The 6,028-nt window shown below is 45.2% G+C and overlaps 1 protein-coding gene across 6 annotated transcripts in view; it reads left to right on the top strand.

Moving 5' to 3' along the window:
• HHAT (hedgehog acyltransferase) overlaps positions 1-6,028 on the top strand; it is a 277,822-nt gene that overhangs the window by 41,274 nt on the left and 230,520 nt on the right. The window lies entirely within an intron of this gene.

Genomic DNA, 6,028 nt, shown 5'->3' with positions numbered 1-6,028 from the left:
AATGATTTGACCCATTGTATAAGCATTCAAATTTTTCAACAAACTTTTATTGAGCATCTTGGATATCCTGTTTTATTGGGGGATGCAACGCTGAGTATCTATGTAGACAATGTCAGAAAAGGGCTCACAGTCTAGTGCAGAGGCAGCTTCGTAACCTGACATTTAAGCCAGATGTGACAAGTTGCTCTGATAAAGGTAACCATAGTGAATTGTGGGAGCACGGGCAGGAGACAGAGTCCTGAGTATGAACTGATGGATTAGGAAAGGCTTCCTGGGGGATGGCTCACCTGAGCTGAGACCTCAAAGGTAGGTCACCATTCGCGTGATGCTTGAGTGATAGGTCTCTCCAAACAGAGGGAGCAAAGTGTGGGAGGCCCAGCTGTATGAACATGGTGTTTGGGGGCGACTGTCAGAGGGATAAGTATGATTGTAACATGGGATTGCGAGGGAGGAGGTTAGATTGGACAATGGGAGGGTGGACAGGGCTGGAGTACGAAGAACTAACTGCGTGAGTCGTGCTGAGAACGTTTCTCTGGAATGCCTAGGGGAACACATGGAGACTATTAAGTGGGGGAGGAACATGAGCAGGTGTGGTCTTCAAAATATTACTTTGGTACTTTGTTTGAGACAGAATCTCACCCTGTTGCCTGGGCTAGAGTGCAATGGTGTCATCACAGCTTACTGCAACCTCAAACTCCTGGGCTCAAACAATCCTCCTGCCTCAGCCTCCTGAGTAGCTGGGACTACAGGGGTGCACCACCTTGACTAGCTAATTTTCCTATTTTTTGTAAAGATGGATCTCACTCTTGCTCAGGCTGGTCTTGAACTCCTGGGCTCAAGCAGTTCTCCCTCCTCAGCCTTCCAAAGTGCCAGGATTACAGGTGTGAGCCACCATGTCCAGCTACTTTGGCACTTTGGTGCTGTGTAGAGGGCATGGAATGGCGGGAATTAGCGTAAATGGGGAGAGAACTGTCCCCAGGACGGAAGTAGGTCTAGCACATAGTACTAGGAAGAAAAAAATTTGCAGCAGCTGCAAGTTTTTCCTGGATAGCAAAGACTAATTGACATGCTGCCGTTGAGCTTCTTCCCTGGCCTTCAGGAGCATCTGCTTCACTTGTAGATGTTGACTTCTTTCTTTTCTTTTTTTTTTTTTTTAGGGGAGGAGGACAGGGAAAGAGGAGGGGAGGGAGAGAGGGGACCTGTAGATGTGGACTTTTGCGCAGATAGCAAATTATCTCGAATGCTGTCCACAGATACAGTAAAACGGTGCTCCTGACTTTCTCTCACTAGGAGATAACTAGCAGGACGCGGAGATCTGGGTTGAAGAGCTAGTGTGGACTTGGTGTAACTGACCTGGCTGCGGGGTGAACTTCTTTACCTGGGGCATCTCGATGGGGGCCTTGACATTTCTACTTGGCACTTGGTACTTTAGCATCATAGTCTATCGACCTGGCCTTATTAGCCACGTGTCTGTGTTGTTTTCAGCTGGAAAATCGGCTTCAAGTCTGTGGCTTAATTCAGTGTTATCTGGGGAATGCAAGCAAAAAGCACAGAACCAAAATCTTAGCCCCCTCTCCCTGTGTAACGATGCAGCCCCCAGCTAAGAGGCTGGGAGTGAGAGTGTTACAGTCCCGCGAGGTTTAAGGGTGATGAGAATTCAAGCCCAGAAGGAGGAAAGATTTGCTCAGTGGTGAGTTGATAGTGTAATTCCTCATATGCCAGGAATTTTTTCTTTTAGCTTTCTGCCCTGGTCACACAGGGGTGTGAGAAGGGGAGATCACCACCCCCTCTCGGGCAGGACTCAGTCTATGGGTGGGTGAACAGCACTGTCTTAGTATTTCTCTCTTCTAGCCTGGGAAGTAACTGTTTTTTCCTGCTCTCTGAAAGGAATCTTAGATATTGTGCTAGTTCAGCCCTTCATTTCACAAACAAGGAAATTCGAGTCCACATAGTTAAGTGACTTGCCCAAGTTTAAACAGGGGCAGAAATGGGACGAGAACTGAGGCTGCTGGTTTCTCTGCTCCCTCCCGCCTGCCTTACCATTCAAAGGTTTCCTGAATGTTGGATGTGTGTAATACAGGTTTGATTTAAGTCAAAGGTTCTTGCTCTCAGGGAATGTACCATTTTTCCCTGGGAGAGAAAATACATGAATAAAAGTAATATAATAAATATGCTCCAATGAAAGTTCTAGAATTGAGATGTGGATGACAGAGAAAGGGGGTGCAGGGGGTGGGGTGGTGGGAAGGCTTCAGTCTCAAGCTGACATTTGGATTGTGCCAGTTATTGAGTACTTATTTTGTGCATGTCACCAGGCTGGCTTTGTGGTTACAGGGGCATTGATGACAGGCACCCTCTAGGATGGATTATTTGGTCAGGTAGTGTTGCTTGTGGAGGGAAGGGCAGTTCAGGTAGAGGGACCAGGGCAGGTAGAAACATCTTAGAAAAGACTTTCCTCATTAGCATCAGACAGGCTTTGGTTTGAAACCCATCTCCGCCCCTTACTAGGTCTGGGCAAATAATTTGCTTTCTTTGACCCTCCAGTTAACTCATCTGTAACATGGAGTTAAAAAAACAAAAATGAAACTGTATTTCAACTATATGACATTCTGGAAAAGGCAAAACTATGGAGACAGTAAAAAGATGAGTGTTTGCCAGGGGTTGGGGGGTTGGGTAGGGGAGAGTGATGAACAGGTGGAGCATAGAGGAATTATAGGGCAGGGAGACGATTAATACTCCGTATGATACTGTAGTGATGGATATACGTCCTTACATGTTTGTCCAAGCCCATAGAATGCACACCACCAACAGTGAACCCTAAAGTAAACTGCAGACTTGGGGTGACAATGATGTGTCAGTGTAGCTTCATCAGGTGTAACAAATGCTCCGTTCTGCTGGGGTATGTTGGTAGTGGGGGAGGGTGTGCATGTAGGGGACAGGGGTACATGGGAACTCTCTGTGCACTGCGCTCAATTCCGCTGCGAACCTAACACTGCTCTGAAAGAGAAAATCTATTAATTAAACTACTTTAAGGATTGTTGAGGTTGTAACTAGAAAACACATACCCAGAATGTGCATCGGCGATCGTAAGGGGAGAAAGGAGAGGCCTCGGTCAGTTTCATGACTACTGTATATGTGGTTAAATTATACTGCTGTCGCCTCTCCTGCCTTGCTGCTGGTTTCCAGTGTGTCTTGATTGTGGGGTGTGGTGGTGTTGGGGCTGAGGGCCTCCCCATTCAGATCTTGAGCTCCTCGTGCTGAGGAACTCTATTCGTGTGTTTCCAGCCTAGGGTAGAACGCTGCTATGTGTGGGAAAAGAGGCAGTTAAGAACATCAGGCCTGCTCCCTTTCCTTTGTTCAGAATAGGAAAAACAGTGTTTCGCCAGGAAGTCAGTTACTATTTAAGAGATCCAGAACTATTGTGTCCCTCGGAGCTCTCAGTATCGCCTGGATGCAGATTGCAAGCCTCAGAATAAACAACTACATTTGTAAATTTATCCAGTCCGGTGAATTCTTAAAGCTAAGCGCTCAGAGCTTTCAAGGATGAACAGGGCGGTGATTGCTCTGTTGGCGAGTGTTAGGTGGTCAGTGTCAGAGCTGTTAAGAGTTCTGAGTTTATGCACATTCAGCTGTAAAGGTGTAATTGTGTAGATCCTTGCTACTCAAAGTGTGGTCCCCAGGCCAGTAGCATTGCATCATCTGCGAGCTTATTAGAAATACGGAATCCTAAACTCCACCCCGGATTTATGGCATCACAATCTGCATTTTATGAAGAGGTCCCATTGAAGTGTGAGAAGCACTGATAACAACAAGCTGGATGTGGATTACTTTCCCTGAGTACAGCCTCCCCTTCCTCCAGGGAGCCCTCCTGGCTCTTCCTGGCCAGGATATACCCCTTATACCTGACCCCCTTACAGTACTGAAGATGTTTCTAGTTGACTAAGAACCATAGGGTCAAGTAGGAAATGGGAGAAGGAACAGAACATGAAGTTGTTCCTAACCTGAGGCTTTAACGTTTGCCTTGAAAGGTGTGATTGAACTGGGAGTCTGCAGAACTTTTGCTTCTAGAAGCAGTGAGTCGACATTTTTCTCATCCACATCACTCACTCTCCTCTTCTGTTCATTGCTCAGCTTTTCTGCCTGGTCATTTCTTTCAGGTGACTACTTTGTTGAGAAGAATAAATTAAGAAGGATAGACAGGAGGGAGACATTTTTTATTTCCTTTAAATTATATTTTCTGAAAGAATTAGTGGCGAGAGACCGTGTGTCGTTTTTGTTGATGGAATTTTACCAGCACAGAGTTTTCAGTAGTCCTGAGTCTTGAAAAGAGCCTTTTTTTGTAGTGTTATATCCTTTTTTTCTCCCTTTAAAAAAAAAAAAACGAGAAGTCTTGAGGCAGAGGTAAGCCTGAGGTCATGAATTCCAAGTGTTAATCTTTGTGTTCAAAAACATTGTATTTAAAAAGCTGAAATGTTGGAGTTTTTTTGAGTGGGGTATTTAAAAAAAAAAAAAAATCAGTATTGGCTTTTAGTGTCTTTTTACCTGTATCCCTTTTACAAAAGTGGTATTTTATTCATACCAGCATGGCATCACCATGTGACCTTTGAACTTTTTTACCTTTATTTGGTTAGTTGAGTCTTCACTAATCTGGAAATTTTAAGATGGGGAAGTAAGCTCTGGATCAGGAATGAGGAGCCAGGTTTAGGGTTTGAGTTCTCTGCTGCCTGGCTGTGTGGTTGTGGGCACATCCCGGGTCCTGACGTAGTTGTCTCTAGACAGGAGGAATTCAACTAGATCTGTGATTTTTAGCAGGAGACAGGGGCTCTTTGAGCAGGTTTTGTGTGTATCAGGATCTTGAGGTGTGGGGAGCATGTGTCATGTGAGAATGCACAGCACTGGATTTCTTTATTTGGGAAAATGGGGAAACTCTTTCTAACAAGTGGCACAAAGTAAAGCATGCAATTTTGGCTGGTGGCTCACAAAGGATAGGAAGCACGTGGGATTAGCAGTCAGTGGCAGGTACTACTGCTTAGTACTGTGTGCTGGGAACTGTTCTAAACTTTTGATGTACGTGTGCTCTTATTTAAATCTAAAAAAATCTCTACTATTGTCACGAAGAAACAGAACAGAAAGGTTAAGTATCATGCTCAAGGTCATCGCAGCCAGGCTGTGGGCAGATCTGGGACACAAATCCAGCCTCCAGTCTTACTTGCTAGCCTTGCTACCTCTGCATTCATAGTCCGATATGGGTCAAAGTCAATTTTATCTGTATTTTACCTTCCGAACAAAAGAGTTTCAGTATATGTGTAACTGGTATGAATTGTCCCACAATCCTCAGGTGCAAAAAAAAAAATCCATATTTTCCTCTAAATCCAGTTAAGTGGGACCTCATCCATGTTCCACTTGCAGAAATTGGTGAGATGTTCAGTATCAGTGGCCATTGCAGGATTCCTTTCCCACCCACGTTTTCGGCTGGAAAATTCTGAGGCCTCAAGTCCTCGCTCCACCAAGGTGGTGCTGAGATGCACCCAGCCTGCACTGCCCGTTCCAGGGCGGCCAGTCACTCTGTGTGCTCTCCCTACGCTCAGCTTGGCCGCCGGCATCTTTCCTGGGGCTCCTGAGGCCGTGGCATTTAGGTGCTGGTTCCCAGCTGTCCCCATGGCCACTCTTATCAGAGCACCTATTCCTGTCCAGGAGCTTCATAGACGTGGAACCTGGTACCAGTGTAGACATGGGGTCCTACCTAGACCCGGAGTGTACCTCTTGTTCTTTCATTGTAAGTTTGTGAAATGAGTTAATTTCTCTATGAAATTATCCTGCTGCCTATAAATGACAGCAAGATTTAACATGGTCGACCTTAAGCAATTTTATTAGTGTCCAACTTACATTTCTCTTGTTAGTGAAAGTATCTAGGTGTCTAAACTGGGATAGTCTCAGTTAGTTGCTTGTACTATCCATGTGACAATGGCTAAATGAATTGAGTTCCTAAGCCTCTGTTTTATCTTTCATACAATGGAAGTATCAATAGTTT

The sequence above is a fragment of the Propithecus coquereli genome, unplaced genomic scaffold (assembly GCF_000956105.1).
Source record: "Propithecus coquereli isolate 6110/MARCELLA unplaced genomic scaffold, Pcoq_1.0 Scaffold129, whole genome shotgun sequence".
Lineage (NCBI taxonomy): Eukaryota > Metazoa > Chordata > Mammalia > Primates > Indriidae > Propithecus > Propithecus coquereli.
This window is presented reverse-complemented; position numbering and strand designations above follow the sequence as displayed.